This window comes from Phascolarctos cinereus, unplaced genomic scaffold, assembly GCF_003287225.1.
Source record: "Phascolarctos cinereus isolate Bilbo 61053 unplaced genomic scaffold, phaCin_HiC Scaffold_5;HRSCAF=322, whole genome shotgun sequence".
Taxonomy (NCBI): Eukaryota; Metazoa; Chordata; class Mammalia; order Diprotodontia; family Phascolarctidae; genus Phascolarctos; species Phascolarctos cinereus.
In genome coordinates, this window is record NW_027555958.1 from 136462949 (window position 1) to 136475769 (window position 12821).

Sequence of the window (12821 nt, forward strand, 5' to 3'; positions counted from 1 at the left end):
TCTCTGTTTATCTTACTCATTTTTTTCCTTGCCACTAATTCATAAATCCTTCTTATATATGGGTCTAGTCATGTAGCTGTTCTCAAGTAGTTAAGGGTCTCCCTGTTACATGAGGGATTAGAGTAACTCTTCTTTGCTTGATTTTCAAAGCTCTTTATAATCTTGGGCTTTCCTATCTTCACATTCTTACCCACACTCTTACTTACGCTATGGTCTTCTATATACTCTGGCCAATTTGTATTTGTTTCCAAAATGCATCCTGTATTTTCCTTCCTTTTTGTCTTTGATTATTTATGCTTCCTGTCTTAAATGTCCTCTTTCCTAATCTTTATCTGTTGAATTCCTAATCATTCATTGAAGTACTAATTACCTGTTCTCTTCTCTAAGAAGACTCCCTAGTGGTAATTGCCTTGTCCACATCAGGACCTTGTATTGGCCTTGGTTTCACTGATGCATGCCACTCCATTCCTTAAATTGACTTCTCCAAATTCATGTTGCATATGGATAAGTAAAACCTTAAGTTTGGTCTTCAACCTAACAAAATGAAATTTTAGGCTATTTAATTTTTATTAAGGTAATTTTGGTTAGAATAGACTAAATAGCAAATTTATCCTGTTTCAGATTATTGCATTTTTATCTTTGTACTTCCAGAGCCTAGTAATGTCTTCGGTCTTGCATGTACTCAATGTCTGTTTGACATTGAAGCTAGTCAGCCTATGTCTGTTGGTTAGACAAACTGACATAGAGTGGAGGGAAAAGTATTGGACTGAAAATCAGGAATCCATGCTCTAGTTCTGGCTCTTTCATTGACCAGCTGTGTGATGAATGATGAAAATCTTGACTTCTTTGTGCTTTAGATCTTATGTATAAAATGAGGATGGCATTGAACTAAATGATCTCTTGGGTCCCTTAAGCCTCAAACATTCTGTAACCTCCTTCAGGGAAAGAACAGGTTTCTTGGACATCCTGAGAACAGGTTTCAGGTGATGTTTGCTTAATAGGGATTCTTTGTTGTTGCTGCTAAAACATAATCATCAAAAATCTACTTTCTGATCTTTTGTTCTTTGAAACTTATCTATCTGTCTTTGCATTTAGATGAACCAATTAAAAGAAACTTTAATATCAAGTTCTTCCATGTCTTCTAGGAGAATCTCTAGTCTATTTCAAACTCTCAGGTTTTAGTACTCTGTGAGCTTTGTAGTATTCATGATGTTTGGAACTGGTTAAAATGAAAAACTTTCTTTCCCTTCAAAGTCCTGGAATAAGTCACGGTTAGCACTTGTTTCTACATCCTCTGGTGCTTTCCCCCCATAATCCTTTTTTTTTTTTTTCCATGGTGAGTAATTCAACGTGGCCAAATTCTTTCACAAATGATCTGGATACATTTTCAGCTAGAATAATTTCAATTTTAGGTAAAGGAAAGCAATTTTTACCAAAAAGGAATTAAATTTCTATTTTGTTTATTCTATTTTATAATTTTTACCATGTAACTTTAAAATGAATCATAAATCAGATCCATTTGTATGAGGGGTATTATTTCTTTCTTGAGTAATAAGGTACATCATCAAATTAGCCTAGTCTAGGCCCAGTTCCTGTGAGCAATAACTTTTTCTTTTAATCTAGCTCCCTCTTTAAGTGTCTCCAGTTCATTTCACCTATGCTCAGATAGATATAAATAGGTTCTCAGTCCAAGGTTCTTGCTATTCTGGGGTGGTGGGGAATCTGTCCAAACTAAGGAACAAAATTATTAGAACTCAGACCTAGATGAACAGGTTTTATGAGAATTTCACAGTGACACAAAGGGATGTTAAGTAGGAAGCTTCCCAATACTTGGGGTACATTGGCAGCAGATAGGCTCTAAGGATACAAATACAATAAATTAAATAATCCCTAATTACAAAGAAACTGAAAAAAAAGAGGTATAAAATAGTGGCTTACAGGTAAGTGAAAAAGGGTCATTCCCTTATTTTGCTGTTTTTGAAATTACTCAATAATTCAGGATTCACTTCCTTTATGAATGTCTTACTTTTAATTAATGATGTTATCATTAGTAAGTGAAGCTTTAATTACATTAATTATTATTATACCATGTGCCAAATGATCATTTCCCTCCTAAGGAAAGTGATGGAGAGTCTAATGAATGATAGTTTTGTGATGACATATGAGAGAATGCTCATAAAGGATAACGTAAAATTTTTGGTACAAGAGTGTTTTTCCCCCCAAGTAGTAGAATAACTAACAGTAGTAAGTCTAAGACTCTAGAGATTTAGAAGCAAAACAGCCAGAAAGAGGACAACAGCATGAATTTTAAGAAAGTTTGGGTCTGGTTTAACTAGAATTCTAAATCATGTCCTATGACAAACAAAAATGCAAAGGAGAAAGTCTTATCCAAATTTTAATTCAGGAGCCATGGTCTCAGACAGTGTCTATTGCTGACATCTCTCTACTTTTCTCTCAACTACTAGGTGCAAGTTATAGCAATTTAGCTCTCAAAGTGCCAGGCCACATATAGCAAGAACACATGTTTTCTCATTTAAGGCTTTCCAGTTATTTCCAGTCATTCCTTCTATCTCTTTCTAAGACTGGCCTTTTAAAAACTGATCTTTCTTATTCTCATATACCCCCTGTCAGAGTACTTTTCAGGTCCAACTCCTCTGTGGATCCCAAGATCACTTAATCTTGCAAGGTGTCAATTAGTTAACTTGACAAGTTCACGGTCTTACAATGCTGATGGGAATTGGCTAACAGAGGCTCTTTAGGGCCCTCTTTCTAGTTCCCAAGTCAGACACATGCAATATCATACGGGCCTCATGCACACAATGAATAGTTACTATTAGTTCTTTCCTCGCATTAATTTGAATAAAGTAAATCTAACAAAATGTATAAAACAGGACAGATAAAGATGGTTTAATTTCTGACATCAATATAATATGTGTAAATATTACTGTCAGTCTTAAATTATATTCTAAGAATACTATAAAATTAGCTTTTGTTTCTTAAAGAGTGGGCAATAATCACCCCATTCTCTCCCTTAGAACTGCAGAATCTTTAAGTTGATCAAGCAAAGAAGGCTGAGGAACCAGATATAAAGGAAGAAAACCTGATGAGAGAGACCTGTTGCAAAAATCCAGGAAGGAGAGATTCTCCATGGGAAGGAGGTGCTAAAAGCTGAAAGAAAAAAAAATGCATGCTGAGAGAAACAAGCCAACATGACTTTAGAAATTCAAAGATCTTTTGTAACATTGGAGACAGTAATTTCAGTCACTGATGCATTTGGTTGACAGATTTTAAGTAGCCACGAAACAAGTGGGTGGTGAGGAAATAAATGCAATTGGCGCAAACTCATATTCTAAAAAAACAGTAGTTTGGCAGCAAAAAGGAGGCAAGATTTTAAATGACGCCTTAAGTGAATGGTATGGTCAAGTGAAAGACTTTTCAAAAAGTGGGGAATATCTAGGTATGGTTGTAAGTCAGATAAAGAGGCCAGTGCATAAAAGGATATTGAAAAATTAGAAAATGGTATTAGGGGAACTCATTGAAGGAGAGAAGTCCCAGAGATGGAAATGGATGAGATCAAGGTATAGGGTTTGACCTTGGTGAGAAAAAGGATTGCATTTTTTCCTCATAAATTGAAGCATAAGAAGAGAGAAAGACAAATGATGTTGGGAGTGGTGAAATTTGAGGCACAGAAGGGTATAGAAGAAGCCCATCTGTGGGTACATAATAGATAAATTCTTGTTGATGTATTGATATGGCTTCTATTCTTTGATAAAGTAAATTCACACTTTGTGTATACTCATACAATAAGTAAGTGGTTATTGATCTTCAAATTATTTTTAAATCAGCTATCTGTAACCCTGATGAACTGGCTGATCAATGCTCAGATTGGAATTATAAGGTACAGAAAGTAACCTCAGGAGATACTTAATTATTACAGAGTAGAACAAAATCTTTTCCAAGGATACACAAGAACAGGTGTCAACCAGCAGTCTCTTTGCTAGTGAGGGCAGTACCTGAAATGCCTCAACAGGTATGCATCATTCCGGGTCCCAGATTTTTGACTCCTGGAGGCATATCAGCCCTGCCAGTATATACTGCATGGAATTCATATCATTAGTTGTGACCATTGCCTTGACACTGAGTGAACCTAAAGTCCCTCCTACAGGGAGAAGTTTCAATATGCAAAAGGAAATCTAGAAGTGAAGATATTAGTAGTGTCCTTATGACTCTGGTGAGTGTCTTAAATGTGATATCTGGGACAAGTTTGGGGTGTCTTAAATGTGATATCCAGGACAAGTTTGGGGAGGCTATCTCCATGAGTTGTGGGTGAGTGGTGCCTCCCTGGCCTGTCTCTGGTGGGAACGAGGAGCAATTTCTGGAAGTCATAAACTTAGAGAAGCAAAACTGACATGACTAATTTATATCAGGTAGGATGAGTCCATCTGTGCCTGCCATGCTGGTGGCTTATGGAGTCTGTAAAAGATATACTCTTTCAAATCAATTTTTAAAATCTATAGACTTGTGACAGCAAAGGTCAAAAACAAATGTTTACCCAAGGCTGGTGTAATATTGACTTAATCCAAATTGTTCCAATAACATATGTTGTTGTTCATCCTTCGTTCTGGAAGAGAACCAATGACATCAGGAGGGTGATGTCTTTCCAGTGAATTGGATTTAAGTGAGGCAGAGCTACACAAAGTAATCAGCCTCACTTCCTTCCAGTCATCAGAGTCCAGTGGCAAGACATAAGTCAGTATGACTGGAGATGGCCCTAGATGCAGTGGGAGACCTTGACCTTTTTAAGCTAAGGTCTTTCCCAGGTCTCAGTTTGTCTGAGGCAATGCAGGCTAGGTAAGAATTCAGAGAAAAGATGGCCTACTTTGCCATCACAAAAGATCAAACTGGGAGAGGAAAACTCTCAGAGTTTCTGACCTGAACAGAAAATGATTGCTATTTACACTCTGAGCTATGAAAACCCAAACAATGAGCAAGAGAGGCTTGGGCTGGGACCTATTATTGTTCAATCAATAAAAACCAGAGTGATTTGGGTTTAAAGGCATAGTCAAGTTGCTTCATTTGAATCACGATGGATTTTTTTGAAGCCTGTTTTTTTCCAAGCTATATTCAAGAAATCATACATGAAAACTAGATGAAATGAGATAGATTTAATTGTCCCACCTTTTTGAAAAAAAAAAGACCAAATAAATAAATGGGGGAAAAATCTAGTCCCCCAAGTCCAAAGATACATTGTGAAGTATAAGCAGCCAAAAATCATATTCCTTTGGACAGAGCACCCACATGTGAGGGTGTGACGTGGATAGTGGGACAGAAGGAGATGGAGAAGGAAGAGGAAGAGGGGAGGGGAGGAGGAGGAAGTGGAGAAGGAGAAGGAGGAGGAGGAGGAGCAAGAGGAGGAGCAGCAACAGGAGAAGAAAGGCAATAGAAACAGTGGAACAAATCTTGTCAGCCTTTCTGCTTTTAAATTAAATTTTATTTTTTTCTATGATGAACTCTTCTCATACTCAATAATAATACCCAATTGCAATGGAACCACAACATTCAGTGTCTAATATCTCAGCTCAAATTTGAATTCCCCAATCTGCTACCAGTGTTACCTTAGGAAATTAGCTTCACTTGCCTGGGCCTCAGTCCTTGACATGCTATGTAAAGAAGTAGAAACATCACTGAAGAAGACAAAACTGGAAAGAAAAGCTGTACTAGAACCACAGTTATAGAGAAAAAAACAGTTTCTTGGGCAAAATAATTTTGAAATAATTGAAGGACAATGGAATAGATCAGAAAATCATAGAATTAAAATCTGAAAAAGATTCTAGAGATCACCTAAACTAAACTCCTCATTTTGCAGATGAGGAAACTGGAGCTCCTAGAGGTTAAGCACTTTGCTCCAGGTTATATAGATAGTAAATGGCAGTAGGGATTTGAAGCCATCTCTTCTTATCTCTAGATCCAGTACTCTTCTAACTATACCACACTACCTCTTCATCTTTAAGATGTCTGAAATAGAAGGTACTGTACAATTAATATTTTTTTTACTAAAAATTACATTTGAGAGGATATTGATAAAGACTGACCTATATGCCTACTTTCCTATCTCCATATAATCCTTATGAGAATGATCTACACATGCATTGATGGTATCCTCAATGAAATTATGAGAAGGGAACAGATTGATTTTTGTACACAATTTTCTTCTGAAGAGCAAACCTTCTCAGATACACAATTGACAGAAAGGTGCAAAGAATATAAGAACCTGTGTCCATTGTTTAATCATATTTTAAAAAGCATTTGATTTGGGTGAGCTAATGCAGGCTTTAATTCAGTTCCATTCAATATAATGCCTATTGTACATTACACTCTGCTCTGCATTGAGGATACAATAGTATCTGTCTTCAAAGAGCCTACATGTTCTTGGAGGGCATGGAAAGATACTTACAAGTGCGCAAGGTAAAAAGGAGGATGGAGGGATGGAGAGAGAGAGAGAGAGAGAGAGAGAGAGAGAGAGAGAGAGAGAGAGAGACAGAGAGAGACAGAGAGAGAGACAGAGAGGAGAGAGAGAGACAGAGAGAGAGAGAGAGAGAGAGAGAGAGAGAGAGAGAGAGAGAGAGAGAGAGTGGAAGAACCAATAACTGATGGGATTAGGAGAGATTTGATAGAGGTTACACCTGAGTAGAAAGATTCTGAAAGGTGGAGATAAGGAGGGGATAGATTCCCTGCAGCATAAAATGGCATAGATGGATTATCATCTGCTCCATCAAAGGGAGCGCCCACATCATTTCGGTCACAGATCCATTAACATATTAAAGTCCTCATAATTATAATTTAATAACAAATAATAGCAAAGAGTCGAAATGTTCTTTTCTGTTTGGGTCTATTGTGAAATATAATTTGAATTGCTGAATCAGTCTCCATCTTTGCCCATTTCTCTGACCTCAGGCATGGTACATATTTTTATAAATGTAGAACATTAAATGGCGCCACTTATGTTTACCACTATAATTATTAGGGAGGAGGAGGCGTAGGGCAGTGGATTAACTAAGATATATTGGTTGAGCCAGGAACTTGCTCATCAAAGATAGGATTTTATTTCACACAATTTAACTTTCCTCCCAAAGAAATTGTTCTCAAAATCATTCTGTGCTTTGTAATGTGGTTTCTCTTTCTCTCTCTCTCTCTCTCTCTCTCTCTCTCTCTCTCTCTCTCTCCCCACTTTTCTGAACTATAGAAGATATCTAAATGAATTGCTTAAAGTGGCTGGATCAGTCAGACAGTGACTATTATTTTTGCCCAGACATTCCTACTGGGCAATCAGTCACTTAGCACCAAAGCCTTCTGCAAGTACACAGACTTGCAGAGAAAACAGCAGAGAAAAAGCTGACCCACTCCTTTCTGTGACTTATTGACCCTTGTAATATAGATAGTAGGCTGTTTTGAAGACTAGAGCACTTTTTTTTCTTGAATCATTTGTTCTTACATGGTACTTCATCACTGTAAAGATACATCAAATTGTTCTACCTTAAAGCTCCAGTAAGGTATTTTTTTAATATGTAGGGAAAAGTTTTAAAATTTCACTTTTTTTCCCCTAAGGTCAAGTGAACAGTATGTATCTATAGTATGAATTTTCTTCAGTTGCCTCTTAACCATATGTCCTCCAAACTCTGTGCCATCAACTTATTAAACTACTATTCAGACAGTTGCTTATCTCCAATGCTTCATATCATCCTCTTTGTGGAGCCTTCCTTGACCAACTTTAAGAGAGTTAGCTAATTTCCTTGCACCATCAGACACCTGAATTCCCTGAACCTATGAAATTATGAGAAGGGAACAAACAGATTGGTTCTCTAAACCTGAAACTCCCATGCCTACTTTTAGTCCCCTACATTATAGATGAAGTCATGTATAAAAAAATCTACACATTCAGAATTGAACTCTCTCCTTACCTCTAGTTCCATATCAATAACTGCCTGCTGGTAATTGCACCTATATAGCACTTAACACAACGTTTCTACATGGGTGATCCTCCCAGTGACTGACACTCAAAATTTCGATCATCTTTGATGCTTTCCTATCCTTCATTAGCCAATTTGATCAGAGGTTAAGCTTTGTAGATTTTTACCTTTGCAATGTTTCTGGAATATGTCCTTTCCTTTCACACCATCTTAATTCAATGTATGGAATCTTAACAGAAAAAAAAACGGGCCTCAGTCCTCTGAAACCTCCTTCAAATTCTGCAGTGATGATGGCAAAGTAGAGAGAAAGGAACGTGATAAGAATCACATAGCTTAAAGTACATTTAAAAACATTTACTTAGTTACTGGTATTCTGAATGTTGGTAGATAGATGGCTCAGTGGATTGAGTGCTGGGCCTAGAGTCAGGATGATTCATTTTCCTGAGTTCAAATCTGGTCTCAGACACTTACTAGTTGTGTGACCCTGGGTAAGTCACTCAACCTTGTTTGATTCAGTTCCTCACGTATAAAAATGAGCTGGAGAAGGAAATGGCCAACCGTTCCACTGCCTTTGCCAAGAAAATTTCAAATGGGGTCACGGAGAGTTGGATACAACTGAAACGATTGAACAACATTCTGAATGTGAGACCCTCCCATATACTGCCTTTAGAAAGTACTCAAAATGGCAGCCATCTCTTCATTTGTCACCAAAAATTCCCTGCTTGATTTTGACTACATCATCATCCATCAAGTCCCTAGCTCAGGTTATACTGTGACATTCTATTCCTTTTTTCAGCTTTTTTTGTGCATTGTCATTAGATTGTAAGCTTTCTGAGGTCAGGATCTATTTTTCCTTTTACTTCTTTATATCTTCAGCTCTTAGAATGGTGCCTTATTCATAGTAAACACTTAATAAATGTTTATCATATTATATCATAAAATGGGGAATAGTAAGAATACTTACCTCATAGGGTTGCTATGAGGATCAAATAAAATAACATATGTAAAGTGCTTTGTGAACTTTAAAGTGATGTATTTATGGTATCATAATTACTAATATTAATAAATATTATGAAATGTAATAATAACAATAATAATTTCTGAAGTGAAAGTGAATGATAACAAATGGCTAACCTATTTGCTCTATTGGCATCCATACTATGTCAAGAGAGGTAGGAGAATGCTCCTACATCATTGGGTAGGCCCTTTATGAGAGATTTAAGGGAGGACTGGAATTTAAAAAAATAATAAAAACAGCTTAGTACAGAATAAAAAGGCACAGATTGGTTGTCACCTGCATCATTAGAGACATCTCTGCTACAGACCCAGTGAAATATGGAAATATCATTGATATATTATAATCAAGTCCCACCATAAAGTCAAGGTTCCCTACTATATAATATATTTTAATCATTTCCCAGAAACCTCCCTTCAGAATCCTCATGTCTAGCTTTAGTCTTTATTTTCCCCTAAGTTAAAACAGAGAGATCTTGAATACTCTGCATGACCAGTCCATTAATCAGCAGCACTTTTCATAGCAAAAAGGCATCAAGTTCCTTGCTCTACCTTTATGCTTCTGGACCATAAAGGAAAAGGAAGACATGAAAATGTCTTGAAGCTTTTGTGGTGTTTAAACTAAATTATATAAATTCAAAGTCACTGTCTGACGTATTCCCTTTTTCTTCTAGCCTCTTGAAGAAGGTGACCTGGGGTGAAGTATGAGCCATAGGTAGAAGTTTCAGAGGGACAAATTTGTGTTTAATGTAAGTAAATACTCCTTACCAGTTAGAACTGTCTAAAAGTGGGATGAGCCCTCTTTGGAGATTATAAGTTCCTCCCCTCTAGAGGCCTTCAAAGAGAGCTAGATGACCATTTGTCAGGGAAGATTAAAAGATTTTGTAGAGGTCTTTCATATTCAGGTATACATGTTGGCCTAACTGACTTCTGAGGTGCCTTTCAAATCTGAGATGGAAAGAAGCCATTCAGAATGATATCTGTAGAATTTGTCTTTTGTAGGTATATAACACATTATTTTCTGTTTTTAGATCACTTCTGTTGGGGGGAGGGTGTCTGTTTATTTTTCCAGTTAGATAGATCCTGAGATCAGTGATCTTGAACTGGGAGGGAACTTAAAGCAAAGTAGTTCAACCCTCTCTTTTACAGCAGAGGTCCAGGGAAGTTACACAGTGACACAAGTTGTGAGTATCAGAGGTGAGTTTCAAACCCATGTCTATAAATTGCACTCTCATGAATTGCCTTTTGTTTCATTTGTCTTCATTAATAGTTTACAATCCAAGACCTGTACATACGTTTTCAATGAATGCTTAATAACTGGTATGGATCTTAAGTTGTTTTTTTTTTTTTTAAGAAATATTCCAAATGGGTTTCCCTGAGGGAAAAAAAATTCAAATTTTTAAAAAATTTTTTAAAAAATTCAATTTAATTCAATTTAAATTTTTTTTTTATGTTTGAGCCCCACTGATTTTTTTTAAAGATTCATTAATTTATTTTTAGTTTTCAACATTCACTTCCACAAGATTTTGAGTTCCAAATTTTCTCCCCATCTCATCCCTCCCCCAACCCCAAGATAACATGCATTCTGAATACCTTTTCCCCTAATATACCCTCCCTTTATCTCCCTCCCTTCTTTATCCCCTTCCTCTTCTATTTTCCCATAGGGTAGGATAGATTTCTATACCCCATTGTCTGTATATCTTACTTCCCAGTTGCATATGAAAACAATTTTTTTTAACATTTGTTTTTAAAACTTTGGGTTCCAAATTTTCTTCATTCCTCCCTCCCCACCCATAGCCACTGAGAAGGCAAACACCTTGATACAGGTTATACTTGTGTAGTAATGCAAAACACTTCCATAGTCATACTTTGAAAAATTAACTATATTTCCCTCCATCCTATCCCACCCCCCATTTATTCTATTCTCTCTCTTGACCCTTTCCCTCCTCAGAAATGTTTGCTTCTGATTAACTTCTCCCCAATATGCCCTCCCCTCTATCATCACTCTGCTCTCTTATCCCCTTCCCCCTATTTTCCTGTAGGGTAAGATAGATTTCCATACTCAATTGAGTATGTATGTTATTCCCTCCTTAAGCCAAATTCAATGAGACTAAGATTCACTCATTCCCTCTCACCTTTCCCCACTTTCCCTCCACTGTAAAAGCCTTTTCTTGTCTGTTTTATGAGATAATTTTCCCCATTCTACCTCTCCCTTTCTCCTTCTCCCAGTATAATCCTCTCTCACCCCTTAATTTTATTCTCCAGATATAACCCATTCATCTTCACCTCATCCTGTGCCCTCTATCAATCTATCTATACATATATTTTTCCTTCCAACTACCTTAATACTGACAAAGGTCTCATGGGTTACACATATCATATTTCCATGTAGGAATGGAAACAGTTCAACCTTAATAAGTCCCTTATGATTTCTCTTTCCTGTTTACCTCTTCATCTTCTCTTGAGTCTTGTATTTGAAAGTCAAATTTTCTATTCAGCTCTGGTCTTTTCATCAAGAATGCTTGAAAATCTCCTATTTCACTGAGTATCCATTTTTTTCCTGAATGGATTATACTCAGTTTTTCTGGGCAGGTGATTCTTGGTTTTAATTCTAGCTCCTCTGACCTCCAGAATATCATATTCCAAGCCCTATCCCTTAATGTGGAAGCTATTAAATCTTGTGTTATCCTGATTGCATTTCCACAACACTTGAATTGTTTCTTTCTGGCTGTTTGTAATATTTTCTCCTTGACCTGGGAACTCTGGAATTTGGCTATAATATTCCTAGAAGTTTTCCTTTGGGGATCTCTTTTAGGAGATGATCAGTGGATTCTTTCCATTTCTATTTTACCTCTGGCTCTAGAATATCAAGGTAGTTCTCCTTGATAATTTCTTGAAAGATGATGTCTAGGTTCTTTTTTTATTATTATGGCTTTCAGATAGTCTAATAATTTTTAAATTATGTCTGCTGGATCTATTTTCCAGGTCAGTTGTTTTTCCAATGAGATATTTCACATTGTCTTCTATTTTTTTTTCATTCTTTTGGTTTTGTTTTACAATGTCTTGATTTCTCGTAAACTCACTAGCTTCCAATTGTTCCATTCTAATTTTTAAGGAAGTATTATTTTCAGTGAGCTTTTGGACTTCCTTTTCCTTTTGGCCAATTCTGCTTTTTAAGGCATTCTTCTCTTCATTGTCTTTTTAGTAGTCTTTTGCCATTTGGGTTAGGCTATTTTTTTTTCTTTAGTATTTTTTTGGGTCTCCTTTAGCAAGCTGTTGACTAGTTTTTCATGATTTTCTTCCATCACTCTAGTTTCTCTTCCCAGTTTTTCCTCTACTTCTCTTACTTGCTTCTCAAAAACCTTTTTGAGCTCTTCAGTGGCCCAAGACTGATTCATATTTTTCTTGAAGGCTTTGGATATAGGAGCGTTGACTTTGTTATCTTTTTCTGGTTGTGTGTTTTGATCTTCTTTGTTACCAAAGAAAGATTCTATGGTCTGACTTTTTTTTGTGCAGTTTGCTCATGATCCCAGCCAATTTCTTGAGTTTTAAACTCTTTGTTAAGGTAGGGGTCTGCTTCCAGTGTGGTGAAGGTACTGTCCCAAGCTTAAAGGGTTTTGTGTAGCTGTTTTGAGAGATACTTGCAAAGACCTGTAAGTTTTCAGTTCTTCTAAGGTGGTATGATCAAGGGTGAGGTGTTTACTCCTTTCCTGGCCTATGCTCTTGTCTATGAGTGACCACAAGCACTATTTTCTGCCTTGGAACTGTGAGGAAGATTCTCTCTTAACTGCCACTATAAGCTCCACCATGCCAGCACTCCTCTTTGCCCCAGGATGGCCA

The 12821-nt window shown here is 36.8% G+C and overlaps 1 long non-coding RNA gene across 1 annotated transcript in view; it reads left to right on the forward strand.

Annotated features, from left to right (window-relative positions):
* LOC110208815 (uncharacterized) overlaps positions 1-6542 on the forward strand; it is an 80674-nt gene extending 74132 nt beyond the window's left edge. Inside the window, exon 5 of the long non-coding RNA XR_013486957.1 lies at positions 3036-6542. This is a non-coding gene — a long non-coding RNA (uncharacterized LOC110208815). The remainder of the gene's footprint in view (positions 1-3035) is intronic.
* Positions 6543-12821: the final 6279 nt, after the last annotated feature.